Source organism: Bombina bombina, chromosome 1 (assembly GCF_027579735.1).
Source record: "Bombina bombina isolate aBomBom1 chromosome 1, aBomBom1.pri, whole genome shotgun sequence".
NCBI classification, from domain to species: Eukaryota; Metazoa; Chordata; class Amphibia; order Anura; family Bombinatoridae; genus Bombina; species Bombina bombina.
This window is the reverse complement of record NC_069499.1, coordinates 1,501,264,947-1,501,281,629: the sequence shown is the minus strand read 5'-3', so window position 1 is coordinate 1,501,281,629 and position 16,683 is coordinate 1,501,264,947. Positions and strand designations below refer to the sequence as shown.

Below are 16,683 nucleotides of genomic sequence, written 5' to 3'. Positions count from 1 at the left end.
TAGTACATGGTACCTGCCTATACTATGATTTATGGCTCTACCGGCGTCAAGGTAAGTTACTGGTCAATATCGCTAAGTGCGAGCAGTTCCACAAATCGCATCAATGAAGCACTCAAGAAAATGCTGGAGTCTGTCAGAGCACTTTATTAGTGCACTATTGCTTGTGTGTAACTATGTGTTTAAACCCTGCAAAAGCATTAAATGCATAGCTAAAGTCAGCTTCAGAGAAGCAATGCACTACTGGGAGATAGCTGACCATCCAATCCCTAGCTAGCTCCCAACAGTGCATTGCTGCTCCTGAGACTACATAGCTATGACTTTCCTCAAGGAAGTGAAGTAAATCGAGTCTCTTGTTTTTGCAACAATGTTTGAAGCAATATATAGCATTGATACAATCACTGCTACTATAGAGTGCCCACGTGCACGCTCCTAAACTCCAGTTAGCATACATTGGGAGTAATTTATAAAGATACAAGTATAAGCGATCCTGCAGCCAATAGTAAAGAATTCAATCCTCGTGCAATTTCTGACCGAGGATTGAATTCTGATTTGCTGATCATTTGAAGAAGAAGGCAGCTACGTAACGGTGGGGGGAGTTCTGCTGCCATATTTACCCGGTATTAGAGAAGTTAGCGACTTTGATTAGTACAGAAGCAAGACGGCAAGGCAGAAGGGGTATAGTGCAGGCGGATCGTCGGGTTTTAATTTTCAATATGAAATAATGTTCACGGAAGTGTTGACTGTCCCTTTAAATGTCTGACATAGGTTCAAGAAAATATAGGTTGTATATGAACTATGAAAGTATAACTTCAATTTGTAGTGACCACAAATCCCTTAAACACATGCACAGAGCAGAGTCTGCCAATCCAATATGAGTCATGTGCACAGCTCAGAAATGACCTAACAAGCAAGCGCTATTGGAAACATAAAAGAGCACTAACCCATGCTCATGAGATAATGTATTATCTACATATAATAATGTATTAGCAAACAATAAAAAGAAGGAAAAACAAGTGTTAAATAACAGGGGCAACTAAAAAACAGCAAAAATATTCTTATTGGTTAATAACAAAGTAAAAATAAAATGACAATAATTTATTTAAAAATATAGAACACACCAGTTAATAAAAAGCTGACAATAAATCATATAATCAATAGATCTTATTTATACATTATTGCTATTTTGGCATTAAAGAGACATTTAAGTCAAAATTAAGTCTGCATGATTCAGATTGAGAAAAGAAGTGAATCTTAAAATGGCATGCTCTAATGTGCTTCATTCTCTTAGTATCCCTTGTTGAAAAATAATACGCATATAGCCTACACTAATGAGAGCTAGCTGCTGATTGGTGCCTGCACACATTTGTCTCTTGTGATTGGCTAACTAGATGTGTTCAGCTAGCTGCCAGTAGTGCATTGCTGCTCCTTCAGCAAAGGATATCTAAGGAATAAAGCAAATGTGATCAAATAAGTCATTTGGAAAGTTGTTTAAATGTTTATTTCCTATCCAAATAATGAAAGAAAATGTTGGGGTTCCCTGACCCTTTAAAGGGACACTGAACCCAAATTTTTTCTTTTGTAATTCAGAAAGAGCATGAAATTTTAAGTAACTTTCTAATTTGCTTTTCTTTATTTGAAAAAGAAGGCATCTAAGCTTTTTTGGTTTCAGTACTCTGGACAGCACTTTTTTTATTGGTGGATGAATTTATCCACCAATCAGCAATGACAACCCAGGTTGTTCACCAAAAATGGGCCGGCATCTAAACTTACATTCGTGCATTTCAAATAAAGATGCCAAGAGAATGAAGAAAATTTGATAATAGGAGTAAATTAGAAAGTTGCTTAAAATGTCGTGCTCAATCTGAATCACGAAAGAAAAAATTTGGGTACAGTGTCCCTTTAAGGTAACCTTTACAACCAACTGGTGACAGCTTCATCTCCCTTTCCAATAATCTTGAAATTTCTAAGGAAACAAATGCAATACATAAAATCAATGTTCATCAAATCTCAGAGAAGAAAAAAAAAAAGATGTGTTCATGCCTCAGAGCGCACTAATTGTCTCAGCATTACAAATGCAATGCATATGATAACTATTAAATTCAGGCAATTATTGCTTATACTATATCCCCAGAGCCTGGGGCTCTTTTATTACAAATATATAATTATAAAAGGAAGCGTGCAGTTACAGAACTGTGCATAATACAGATACTCATTACTCCCCGGCAGCTTTTTATTTCTCTCCATTAATCTTATTTAGATTGTAAGCTCTGTGGGACATTGTCTGGATAAGCATTGTATACAGATTTAATTAGTAAATGTTTGCCCCTATGAAGATATTAAAACATCTTTTAGGGGGGGGCGGAGCTAACCGCCAAAGCAACCAGACGCATAATGCAGTAGCTCCCGGCTTTAATAACGATTTTGGGGGTTCTTTTTGACCTAAAGGCTCAGAAACAGGGACAGATGTACTTTGAACCCCTACCTAAGAGCCTGATTGAAGGATCTGGAGAAGATCTGGGAAATGTTTTTATAGCCCACTGACGGAGAGACCCATTGCGGCCTAATCACGAAGAGGTTTAAACATGGAGGATTCCCGCATGGCCATCCTAGCCCTCTTTAAGCAGTATGACCGCAATATCAAAAACAGACTGGATCGTCTTATTTCTGCAGCTACACACCGGGCTGAGGAAGAAGGTAGTGCCAAATCTTGTGCGGGAACCGATGCGGCTCTGGACACGCACATGATTGCTCACCAGGGGACCTTTACCCGACACCTTCTACCGGAGACAACCTACCCCTTGAAACCTGCTCCAGACCGTGAGAATAGCAATCACTCGCCATGCTCCTCTGACCTGGGAGGTGCAGTTGCTGCTCGCGACTTAAATGGAATCTGCATGTGCCCTCAGGAGGAAGCAACTGAAGAGAGTGCTGGACTGGAGATTCTAGCTCCAGAGGAAGGTTGCCCTGCCGTGTGGGCTTCCTATTTCCACTGTCTGATCCTGAAATGTAGCCGCTCAATTATGCATCTGCTGGTGCTGCCTTCTCAGGGCCCTGGACAGTCTTGTTGTACCAGCATAAAAACCGGAATTGGGTGAATATCATGAAGTGGCAGTGGATGCCAACTGTTCTGGGCTGTAAGAACGTCCTGTCTACCCCTCACACTCCTTTATAAGTTCAGTACTCGGCCTCATTACCTGACTATGTTATAATTGACACTGCTGAATCTGCATTCATGAAGAATATTTTGAAAAACCTGCAGATTGGGTAATTGACTCCCCTTGATGTTTACGCTATGGGTAGAACTGAAGGAGATTTAGTGCCCACAGTTGTAATTCCTTAGTTGTCTAGATATATTGTTCGTGTTATGTACTTGTTACAGAAAGTTATTCTCTTCTCATATACTTACCGCTTCCTCTATATATTTGCTGAAGCCTACATGTTTTTCTATTCACTACTGTGTGATTCTGTACTGCGAGGATATGTTTTAATTGCTTCACTTATTTTAAACTAGATTCTAGCATTATATGTATACTCAGAAGGGAACGGTGCCTTTGAAGAAGCATTATTAATCTGCATACTTCTCCTCACACAGAAATCTAAATTTGAACTAGCTAGTCACCCTCTCCCTAGTTTGGGATTATGCTTTCCTATTACAATGTTATCCTACTCCTTTTAGTGCAGTCGGATTATACTAGCTGTAGCATGATTTTCAAGCACCCCTGAAGCATTTATTATTGACTACTGTGTGACTATGTACTGATAGGAGATGTTTTAAATGTTTCAATTTTTTATGTTTATATACCACATCACTACTCTAGCTCTTTTAGTGTAGTCAGAGGATATCAGTCACAGCATCACTCTCAGACATTCCTGAACTAACTACTTCTGAGAATACTCATATTTACATGGTCTTCGTTTTATGTAATGTATCTGTGTTTGCGTGCTTAAAGTTTGACCTCATCAAAATGATTACTTACCAATAGTTGTAAATAGCGCGTAAACATAATACATTCAGCTCACACCTCTTAGGACTGTGAATCCCCGTTAACTAATTCCCTGCACTCAGTTTCACTGATGTTAAGGTACCTCAGTAAATATCTATATGTTTTTACCATAGTTTGAGCACATTACACATAGCATAGCTTTCATATAGGTTTGAAGCAGTCATTTAGGCTAGACATTAAAGTTGTTAGATGTGCGCAATAACAATACAGCATATTATTTGCGGCATTTCTCCGTCCGTCCCCCCCCCCCCCCTGTGCGGTTAGGGATGATTTCTTTCTTCCTCGCACATTTTCTGACAGAGTTAGGTAGTCTCTGTCCAACCCGCAGAGTCGTGATTTAGTTTTCTCTGTACTCTCATGGAACGGCTCTCGGGGTTTCAAAACAGGTAATTCATCCTTGCTATAATTCCCTGCTTCTCTGTAGTCCATTTAAGATAACAGCCCTAATCATCCATATGTTTTAATGCAGGTTCAGTGTTAACCGATGTTAGATTCAGAATAGAAATTAAAGTCTGTTTATTTGAAAGTTGTATATTTGGCCCAGAATTTGTATTATTCCATATACACTGAAACTGTGATTTGTACTGTTATCTCTGCCAACATGTCCTCAAATGCTTGTTTAATTTCTGGTCCCTTGACTGGACCTGTTAATCTGAGGACTTTGAGAATATATTAGTCTAAAAAAAAAAAATGAGGTGCTTAAATGTAATGTCATGTCAGTAGAATGTGTCTTATGTAATTTTACCTTTTGATGAGACTGTTATGAACCTGCTGTTTTAACCTCAATAAAAATATTAAAACAAAAAAAAAAAAAAAACATCTTTTAGAGAATTTTAACTACTTTCCGCTTTTATTTGTTAAAATGTAAGTGATGTGAAAATAGAAAAAATACTATTCATGATTTAGACCGGGCTTGTGATTTTAAACAACTTTCCAATTTACTTCTATTATATAATAGGTTTTGTTCTCTTGGTATCTTTTATTGAAAGGGATACCTCTAGGTAGGCTCTTTAGTTGCTCATTGGTGAGTGCACTTATATCCCTCATGTTATTGGCTTCCCAATGCGTTCAGCTAGCTCCTAGCAGGGCATTGATGTTTCTTCAACAAAGAATACCAAGAGAATGAAGCAAAAACATAATTTATGCTTACCTGATAAATTCCTTTCTCCTGTAGTGTAGTCAGTCCACGGGTCATCATTACTTCTGGGATATTAACTCCTCCCCAACAGGAAGTGCAAGAGGATCACCCAAGCAGAGCTGCTATATAGCTCCTCCCCTCTACGTCACACCCAGTCATTCGACCGAGAACCAAACGAGAAAGGAGAAACTATAGGGTGCAGTGGTGACTGGAGTATAATTTAAAATTTAGACCTGCCTAAAAAACAGGGCGGGCCGTGGACTGACTACACTACAGGAGAAAGGAATTTATCAGGTAAGCATAAATTATGTTTTCTCCTGTTAAGTGTAGTCAGTCCACGGGTCATCATTACTTCTGGGATACCAATACCAAAGCCAAAGTACACGGATGACGGGAGGGACAGGCAGGATCTTTATACAGAAGGGACCACTGCCTGAAGAACCTTTCTCCCAAAAACAGCTTCCGAAGAAGCAAAAGTGTCAAATTTGTAAAATTTGGAAAAAGTATGAAGAGAAGACCAAGTTGCAGCCTTGCAAATCTGTTCAACAGATGCCTCATTCTTAAAGGCCCAAGTGGAAGCCACAGCTCTAGTAGAATGAGCTGTAATTCTTTCAGGAGGCTGCTGTCCAGCAGTCTCATAGGCTAAACGTATAATGCTACGAAGCCAAAAAGAGAGAGAGGTAGCAGAAGCTTTTTGACCTCTCCTCTGTCCAGAATAAACGACAAACAGGGAAGAAGTTTGGCGAAAATCTTTAGTTGCCTGTAAATAAAATTTCAGGGCACGAACTACATCCAGATTGTGTAGAAGTCGTTCCTTCTTTGAAGAAGGGTTAGGACACAATGATGGAACAACAATCTCTTGATTGATATTCCTATTAGTGACTACCTTAGGTAAGAACCCAGGTTTAGTACGCAGAACTACCTTGTCTGAATGAAAAATCAGATAAGGAGAATCACAATGTAAGGCCGATAACTCAGAGACTCTTCGAGCCGAGGAAATAGCCATTAAAAACAGAACTTTCCAAGATAACAATTTGATATCAATGGAATGAAGGGGTTCAAACGGAACACCCTGTAAAACGTTAAGAACTAAATTTAAGCTCCATGGTGGAGCAACAGTTTTAAACACAGGCTTAATCCTGGCCAAAGCCTGACAAAAAGCCTGAACGTCTGGAACTTCTGACAGACGCTTGTGTAAAAGAATGGACAGAGCTGAGATCTGTCCCTTTAAGGAACTAGCAGATAAACCCTTTTCTAAACCTTCTTGTAGAAAAGACAATATCCTAGGAATCCTAACCTTACTCCGTGAGTAACTCTTGGATTCGCACCAATGTAAGTATTTACGCCATATTTTATGGTAAATCTTTCTGGTAACAGGTTTCCTAGCCTGTATTAAGGTATCAATTACTGACTCCGAAAATCCACACTTTGATAAAATCAAGCGTTCAATTTCCAAGCAGTCAGCTTCAGAGAAATTAGATTTTGATGTTTGAAAGGACCCTGAATTAGAAGGTCCTGTCTCAGAGGCAGAGACCAAGGTGGACAGGATGACATGTCCACTAGATCTGCATACCAGGTCCTGCGTGGCCACGCAGGCGCTATTAGAATCACCGATGCTCTCTCCTGTTTGATCCTGGCAATCAATCGCGGAAGCATCGGAAAGGGTGGAAACACATAGGCCATCCCGAAGGTCCAAGGTGCTGTCAAAGCATCTACCAGGACCGCTCCCGGGTCCCTGGACCTGGACCCGTAACAAGGAAGCTTGGCGTTCTGGCGAGACGCCATGAGATCTATCTCTGGTTTGCCCCAACGTCGAAGTATTTGGGCAAAGACCTCCGGATGAAGTTCCCACTCCCCCGGATGAAAAGTCTGACGACTTAGGAAATCCGCCTCCCAGTTCTCCACTCCTGGAATGTGGATCGCTGACAGGTGGCAAGAGTGAGACTCTGCCCAGCGAATTATCTTTGATACTTCCATCATCGCTAGGGAGCTTCTTGTCCCTCCTTGATGGTTGATGTAGGCTACAGTCGTGATGTTGTCCGACTGAAACCTGATGAACCCCAGAGTTGTTAACTGAGGCCAAGCCAGAAGGGCATTGAGAACTGCTCTCAATTCCAGAATGTTTATTGGAAGGAGACTCTCCTCCTGAGTCCATGATCCCTGAGCCTTCAGGGAATTCCAGACAGCGCCCCAACCTAGTAGGCTGGCGTCTGTTGTTACAATTGTCCAATCTGGCCTGCTGAATGGCATCCCCCTGGACAGATGTGGCCGAGAAAGCCACCATAGAAGAGAATTTCTGGTCTCTTGATCCAGATTCAGAGTAGGGGACAAATCTGAGTAATCCCCATTCCACTGACTTAGCATGCACAATTGCAGCGGTCTGAGATGTAGGCGTGCAAAGGGTACTATGTCCATTGCCGCTACCATTAAGCCGATTACCTCCATGCATTGAGCCACTGACGGGTGTTGAATGGAATGAAGGACACGGCAAGCATTTTGAAGCTTTGTTAACCTGTCTTCTGTCAGGTAGATCTTCATTTCTACAGAATCTATAAGAGTCCCCAAGAAGGGAACTCTTGTGAGTGGAAAGAGAGAACTCTTCTCTTCGTTCACCTTCCACCCATGCGACCTTAGAAATGCCAGTACTAACTCTGTATGAGACTTGGCAGTTTGAAAGCTTGACGCTTGTATCAGAATGTATAATCACCACAGTCCTCTCACACATCCTATCTATTAGTTGGGTGCAAGAGAATGACTGGGTGTGACGTAGAGGGGAGGAGCTATATAGCAGCTCTGCTTGGGTGATCCTCTTGCACTTCCTGTTGGGGAGGAGTTAATATCCCAGAAGTAATGATGACCCGTGGACTGACTACACTTAACAGGAGAAATAGAAAATAGAAATGAATAGGAAAGTTGTTTAAAACTGTATACTCTATCTGAATAATGAAAGAAATCAACTGAGTTTAATATCCCTATAAGGTCACAAATTAGAATTAATTTAGGAGAGATGTGTTGAAGCCAATCTAATGTGGGTGTTTCAGTGGAAGTGCCTTAGTGTATACATAGTGCTTATTCAGTACTGTTGCTCTAAAAGCTTTGACACAGGAATACAATCTTGCCATTTTAAAGGGGCAGAAAGGTCAAAATTGAAATGTGCATATACATAATTTATTTTTACAATAAAACTGCATTAGTAAAAATGCTTTTAGTAAAAAAGTTATTACTATTTTTCTGCGGGATACGCACATATGCTGTGAGGTCCTGTGCATCAGTATTTAAGCACTGGCGGTCGCGTGTATTGTTATGTGAATATATAATGTGTCATACATTCCCCCACTAACTCTAAGCAGGCATAGTGTTTTAATACTGGTCCACAGGCCCTCACAGGATATGTGTATGCCACATAAAAACAGTAATAACTTTTACTAGAAGCATTTTTGCTGATGGAATTATACTCTAGGATTAAATAAAAATAGACCAATAAGAAAAACAATTGTTTAATTGTGTGTTAGGCAACTGCACTGGTCAAAAAGGATGATCTTCCTGGAGTCATTATAAAGTCATCTATGACACCAGACTAGTCATCAGAAGCCATCCTGAAGTTTGCCCACAGGCCGAAATATTTAAATGAGATGACTCTAGAGTCATTCACTGCCTGTTCATGCTTGTGAAGTAGTCAGTAAGGTAATCTTCTTATCATTCTGAAGACATCACCCAGTATTTTTTAGCTTAGCTGATGACTTTACAGCCAGATGATGTCTGATGATGTGCAAATGATGCTGATATTGTAAAATGACGTGTATTTATGCATTGTAAAACAACTTTCTTATATACTTTCATTGTTTACTTTCCCCCCCCCCATTTATGTGTAATTTAGCTAAAAACCAAGGATTTTCTAATTCTTAGAACTTGAAATTTACTTCTAAACGCTAACACTGCTGCATATCTTTCCCCATTTGTCTTTAACTGATAACAACTGCAATACAATGTAATTTATACTAACATGATGACCTTGTTTTCTGTAGACTTACGCCAGGAGTGGCTCCTCCAAATAAGGTAAATGGTGGTGCAGTTTGGCTACTGAAAACAATTGCAGTAAAAAGAGAGAAAGAGAGAAAGAGAGAGAGAGAGAGAGAGAGAGTGCGTTACTTCCTTTATCAAATTTGCTTCGTTCTCTTGTTATCCATTGCACTACTGGCAGCAAGATAAACACATCTAGTCAGCCAATCACAAAAGACAAATGTGTGCAGGCACCAATTAGCAGCAGCTCCCACTAGTGTAGGATATGTGCGTATTCTTTTCCAGTAAGGGATACCAAGAGAACAAACTACATTTGAAAATAGAAGTGAATTTAAAAGTGACTGATTCTATCGGAATCATGCAAGTTAAATTTTGACTTTCCTATCCCTTTACTTTTTGCAACTGAATTACTTTTGAGACCCTTTGCTTATACATACACAGTGCCATTATATCCCAACTGAGTTTATCTCAGAGCACTGCTCTTCTAAAGACAAACGCATTAATAAAATATGCCATTAACTTAAAAACAGATTAAAAAAAACTTTCAATTGAACAATGCAAGCTAGTGAAAAGCACTGCACTATAAGGATTAGTTTATTCTTTCAGATCGGCCCATCAACAGCTCCTAGATTATCTAAATTACTATTTTTTTTTATTTTCTTAATGTCATACTATACACCATTCCCAAATGTGTAACAGATGGCACCAACTGCTTTATATGAAGTAGTTTTGAGAGTAGAAAAAGCAATAAACAATACATTAAGAAGGAATAAAATGATGCCACGTTCCTATAATCTCTGAAGTAATAGCGAAAAAATGGCACAAGCAAAAAGGAATAGCGGGAAAAACTATTTTACGGGTAATTTTAAAGCAATGCTACAAATCTTTCAACAATTATGCCTTTTATAATTATCTCAACAGGCTTGTGTTGGCGTCATTCCATTGCATAAGTAATTAGCTAGTCTACCAATACAATGTCCATTGTGATTAAATTTATAGTCTAGGACTGGTGTTATTCACACAATCTGTCAGAGTAGGAATACATATAAGTCTCATTTGGCTCTACAAGTACAAACTACCAACTTGCGATCCTCAAATACCTCCAACAGGCCAGGTTTTCATTATAACTGAACTAGAGAACAAGTGAAATAATCAGCTGATAAGTAACCATGGTTACTAACCTGCTCTCACCCATTAGCTGATTATTTCACCTGCACTCTTGTTCGGCGATAATGAAAGTCTGTCCTGTTGGGGTACTTGAGGACATCGGTTTAGAAACTCTGGTTTAAATACTCATTTATATAGGGAAGTGGTTGTGTACCGTATCACGACATCTAGGTGGAGGCACTATACCAAAGCAATAAAGTGTTCCAAGATAGATGCTACATTTTAAGTTAAAAGAACCAATAAGTGAGAGGAGGAAGTGTAGTGGCTAGCAGAAAAGAAGAAAGGGAAGTACGAGAGAAGTGAGAGAAGCGTCCATTAGGAGAAAGGTGAGAGAAGCAGCCTGCAGTAGAGACTGGCCAGCAGGAGGGAAGAGGGAGAAGCAAGAAGCAGGGGGAAAGAGAGAGGAGCAGAGGGGAAGAGAGAGGAGCAGAGGGGAAGAGAGAGGAGCAAGACGCAGGGGGAAGAGAGAGGAGCAAGAAGCAGGGGGAAAGAGAGAGGAGCAAGAAGCAGGGGGGAGAGAGAGAGAGAGGAGCAAGAAGCAGGGGGGAGAGAGTGGAGCGCGAAGCAGGGGGGGAGAGAGTGGAGCGCGAAGCAGGGGGGGAGAGAGGAGCAAGACGCAGGGGGGGAGAGAGAGGAGCAAGAAGCAGGGGGGGAGAGAGAGGAGCAAGAAGCAGGGGGAAGAGAGAGGAGCAAGAGGCAGGGGGAAGAGAGAGGAGCAAGAGGCAGGGGGGAGAGAAAGGAGCAAGAGGCAGGGGGGAGAGAAAGGAGCAAGAGGCAGGGGGGAGAGAAAGGAGCAAGAGACAGGGGGGAGAGAAAGGAGCAAGAGGCAGGGGGGAGAGAGAGGAGCAAGAGGCAGGGGGGAGAGAGAGGAGCAAGAGGCAGGACCGAGAGAGAGGAGCAAGAGGCAGGACCGAGAGAGAGGAGCAAGAAGCTGGGGGGGGGGGGAGAGGAGCAAGAAGCTGGGGGAAGAGAGAGGAGCAAAAAGCTGGTGGAAGAGAGAGGAGCAAGAGCCAGGGGGAGAGAGAGAGGAGCAAGGGGGCAGAGGAGCAAGACGCATGGGGAGATAGAGAAGCAAGAAGCAGGGGGACTAGAGAAAAGCAAGGAGGAGGGGGGAGAGAGAGGAGCAAGAAGCAGGTAGGAGAGAGAGGAGCAAGAAGCAGGTAGGAGAGAGAGGAGCAGGTGGGAGAGAGAGGAGCAAGAAGCAGGGGGAGAGAGAGGAGCAAGAAGCAGGAGAGACAGTAGAAAGCAGCAAGACTGAACTTGGCATTAAGAGAAGGGAAGAAGTGGATTGTAGGAGAGGAGGAAGAGGGGAAGGGAGAAAGAAATGAGAAAGTAGGAGGCAATAAGGGAAAAGTGGGTAGCAGTATACGGTTAAGAAAAAAATGGAAAGAAGAGCTGAGGTAGAGAGTGAGCAGGAAATGATGCAAGAGTGATGTGCAAAGCAAAACTGATTAGTGGGTGGGTAGCAAGATCATAAACAGTGCCATGGGTAGCATGAGAAGATATTTGTAGCAGATGAATAAATGTTTTTTGACATGTGAATGACTGAACACATGTCCCCTTTAACATTCATTCTACTATTCAACTCTTTCTACGGACCAAATTAAAGTTTACAATTCATGGTTGTATCAAATACAAGAGAAAAAAAAAAGTGAAATAATCTGCTAAATGTTGGATTGGTTAACTTCAAACTTCAAGTTTTAATTTTCTCTCTCTAGCCAACATTTGTTGTTTAAAAAAAAAACTAAATACTTTTCACATGTGATCATTTTATTCCACTAGGTACTTTTGTCAAGCCACAGGGGTCCATTAGATTTCTGTTGAATGGCTTATTAATATGTTTTCTACATAATTCTCCATTATAATCACAAATGATCACAGTAAATAAATCCTGCTGAAAGCTTTTCATATAGAGTAGTGATATACTAGATATATACAGGCCTGTGCCTTCCACTCAGTTTAATGAAAGGTTTCTCAGATGACTGACAGACACGTAACATATAAACTCCCCCACCAACATAGCGCAACTTTATAGTGGAATCTCAAGCACCATTTGATCTTCTGCATTCCTTGACATTTGAAATCTACTAACGTCTATCACTCGTTTAAATTCCTTTACTGTAGCACAAGAGCAAAAAAGCCTTGCTACAGATACTGTCTAAAGTCATTATTCCCCTCATTTGGAGCTATTCCTGCCAGATATTTACAGTGTACCACATGGTATTATTTGTTTTGAACGTTTGGGTTATTTAGAGTCTATTTTTCCACAGAAGAAAACACTGGGAACAAATTCTTAGATTTCAGCAAACAATTAAATCGACATTCGAATAAAAAAAAAAAAGCAAGTGCTTTAATTAATTGCATTTTGCTAATTATGGGCTAATTTACATTCCAGCAATAACATTTATAAACTGGTAGTATCTCTGTTAAAGGTACATGAAACCAAAAATGTTTCTTTCGTGATTGAGATAGAGGCCCCTATTTAACAAAGGTCTTGCGGACCTGATCCGATCAGGTCCGCAAGACCTCGCTGAATGAGGAGAGCAATACGCTCTCCGTATTCAGCATTGCACCAGCAGCTCACAACGCCGCCCCCCTGCAGACTCGCGGCCAATCAGCCGCCAGCAGGGAGGTGTTAATCAACCCGATCACACTCGATCGGGTTGAATTGTGGCGATTCCTGTCCACCTGCTCAGAGCAAGCGGACAGGTTATGGAGCAGCGGTCTTTGTGACGCTGCTTCATAACTGCTGTTTCTGGTCGAGTCTGAAGACTCGCCAGACACACGGGCCGTCAAGCTCCTTTCTGAGCTAGATATTTAGGCCCCAGAGCATTTAATTTTAAACAACTTTCTAATTTACTTCTATTATAACATTTTCTTTGTTCTCTCTGTATCTTTTGTTAAAAAGCAGGGACATAAGCTCAGGAGCATGCTATTTTTACAATTATATCTTTCTCACAAGTGCCGCTGTATATGTGGCTTGTTCCACCGCTTCAGGGTTGTACCTCGGTAGAAGGAGGTTATTTAAAGGGATAATCTAGTCAAAATTAAACTTTAATGATTTAGATAGAGCATGTAATTTTAAGCAACTTTCTAATTTACTCCTATTATCTTTTTTTCATTCTCTTGGTATCTTTATTTGAAAAAGTTGCAATGTAAGCTTAGGAGCCTCGCCCATTTTTGGTTCAGCACCCTGGGTAGCGTTTGGTGATTGGTGGCTACATTTAGACAACAATCAGCAAGCGCTATCCAGGTGCTCAACTAAAAATGGTCCAGCTCCTAAGCTTACATTCTGGCCATTTCAATTAAAGATAGCAAGAGAACGAAGAAAAAATGATAATAGGCGTAAATTAGAAAGTTGTTTAAAATCACATGCTCTATCTAAATCATGAAAGTTATTTTGGCTAGACTATCCCTTTAATGTTACTTTCCTCGTAGCAGCAATGTGTTGAAGTTGAAGACTTTAGCTAAGGGCTAAAGCCGTTTGCACAGTTATAAAAGGACAATTAAAAAAAACAACAAGCAAACCAAGTAAAGGACTTTAATTTTGCATTAAAATGTGCCTTTACATTTGTATTTAATTTTATACAAAAAGATTATCTGGCTCATTTCACTGTCACATTACACAAGTGACAAAATGACATTTATAAATCGTCTGAAATGTATTAAAGGGACCAGAAACCCAAATGATTCAGATAGAGCAAGTAATTTCTTATTTATCCAATTTGTTTTGTTCACTTGATATACTTTGTTGAAAAGGATACCTAGGTAAGCTCAGAAGCTGCCGATTGGTGGCTGCACATATATGCCTCATGCTATTAGCTCAGCCAATGCGCTAGCTCCCAGTGGTGTATTGCTGCTTCTTCAACAAAAGATATGAAATGAACAAAGCAAATTAGATAATAGGAAGTTGTTTAAAACTGTATTCTCTATCTGGATCATAAAAAATTGAGGTTTATGTCACTTTAAATTGCTTACATACAAATGCATAAACAAATGACCTTTAAAGGGAAAGTAATTCACCATAGCATTTTTAAATACGTATAGCAAATAAAGTTTGCTTTTGTAATTTATTTCCCCTGTTTTTCATAAAGTTGAAATGTGTAAATTGTAGTTTTCCACCCCAGAAGATTCTAAAGTGCATTTTATACAATTCACAACACTGACCTTCCTACACGCTCTAATAATTGCTATATGAAATAGCACATTTTTATCAGTCCCTACATCGCCACAGTAAAGGAGAGATTAACTGCGCTCAAGAAACTTTTCAACGGGTGTGTCCCCAGGACTGCTTTTTAAGGGGTATGTCCCAGGACTGCTTTTTAAGGGGTGTGAGCCAGGACTGTTTTTCAAGGAGTGTGTCCAAAAATTGCATGTCAACACAAAATTTGCAGACAAAAGACAATATTTATTTTGCATGGCTGTAATTATTTTGGGGCCAATATTAAACAATTGTAAAGTGATGATAAAAAAGCACCATGTATCTGAATGAATCAAACCTTTAGCTACACAGGACACAAGCTGACGAGAGGAGGCCTCTGTTGCATCACATCTTGTTTCTATCTATGTTTCTATATCCTGTCCGTCCAGCGCACAAAATAAGCTCCTGAGACACAGCACAGAATTTTATAACCAACATAAAGGATGGATGTAATTATCTTGGAAACTCCGAGTAAATCAATGCAAAATGGTCAAGGGATTTTCCGATTATGGCACCTTTTAACTTGTCAGCTATTAACAAGAGAATAAAAGGAACAAAGAACTGTCAGATTTCAAATCATGCAATTAAACCCTAGCGATGCAAGTGTAAAGATCTTATTATGCAGCAGTGTCAGTCTACCGAGGCTTCAACTTTCACCTATGCAAAATAGTTTAATTATGACCAGTCAGAATCTGATCCATTGCTTCCAATGGCCCACGCATATAGCTCTGTGCTCATGCTGGGAAATAAACATCTTGTTCTTCTTCACTGCATTTCAAGAAGGTGTTTTATAGCAAGTTCACATTTAAAGGGACAGTAAACACCTTGTAATCACATGGTATTTCTGTTATGTTGTTACAGAATAACATATCAGTCAAGTATAAATGTTTTTAAAGCAAATTAACATCCTTTTTTACTGCAATTATTTTTCAGTACAAACTCCGTCCCACCAATTGCCTTACTAGGAGGAGCCAATTTGTTGCAATTGTAAACGTTTATTCTACATATAGAACCCAAGCAAGTTGTAGCTTTAAGTGCAAATGCTATCTCCCCATGGAATTATTTATCAGTTATCCACAGAAAATTATGTTAGTCAGATGAGCACAGTGACATAACATTTTCTTGCATCTAAAGTGCAAATTAATTGTAATAATTTAACAAAATTCTCTAACTAATCTATAATACAAAACATTAGGAATTTTGCACTTTCCACCTTACTGGTTTAACTCTTTAAAAACAGTTGTCTATATCAAATTACAGGACTGTGCCTTGACTTGATAAAACACCTATCAATTCACTAGGTTGTTTTTTTATTTATAATTTAAAAAAAAAAAAAACAGCATTAATTATTTCTCAAAGAAATTATATTACACATTTTGTAAATAATACTACAAAGTTCCCAAGAACTTGCGTTTCAGTGTAGGAAATATAAAAGATATAATCTCTTCAGAAAATATTTATTTAAATCTAAAATCACCACCAAGATAATACTGAGAAAAGATAAACTTCAACAATAAAATTATTAAATCTTGTTAATGTCAGCAAATGGCAATGTTAAAAACTAAATTAAAATATCTCATAAACTTTGTTTCTCAGGTAATTATTTTAAAAAAAAAAAGGAAAATAGTTATTTTTGTCTTTTAATAAATTATTATTATGCCACTTATTGCAGATATTTATTTCTTTAAACTTTTATGAAACGGCAATTAAAGAGCCAACCTCGAGTTTTAGCGCTCTATGCTCTGCTCACTGGGCTCAATGTGGAGGGCAGCATAAAGTCAGGTGCATGTGCAATTGTAGAGACTGAACAGTGAATGTTAATCAACACTTATGAAAAAATTGTGTATCGTTATTATATTCATAGCCTCCAGGATTTACTCATTGTTCCGCTGTATCATTAATAGCTACACACCCGTCCAACAAATGGGCGTCTTAACTTCTCTTCAGCCTTACTCCGCTCTGCAAACGTTTTTAGCTGCGCCAGTCCTTTCCCAGCATAGCCACATTCCATCTGCTGCAATCAGCTTGATTTTTACCGGGGCCAGACACCCCTTCACTGTCCCCATGTTGTGTGATCACATGATCCCCTACAAAGTACAGCTTCCAGAGCTGGTTACTGCTCACTGGTGAAAGTTAGCAATTAATTATTTAAT

At 39.6% G+C, this 16,683-nt stretch overlaps 1 protein-coding gene across 3 annotated transcripts in view; it reads right to left on the bottom strand.

Moving 5' to 3' along the window:
* The window catches only part of PRKCA (protein kinase C alpha), an 897,250-nt gene that overhangs the window by 533,917 nt on the left and 346,650 nt on the right, over window positions 1-16,683 (bottom strand). The gene's annotated exons all lie outside the window — the stretch shown is intronic.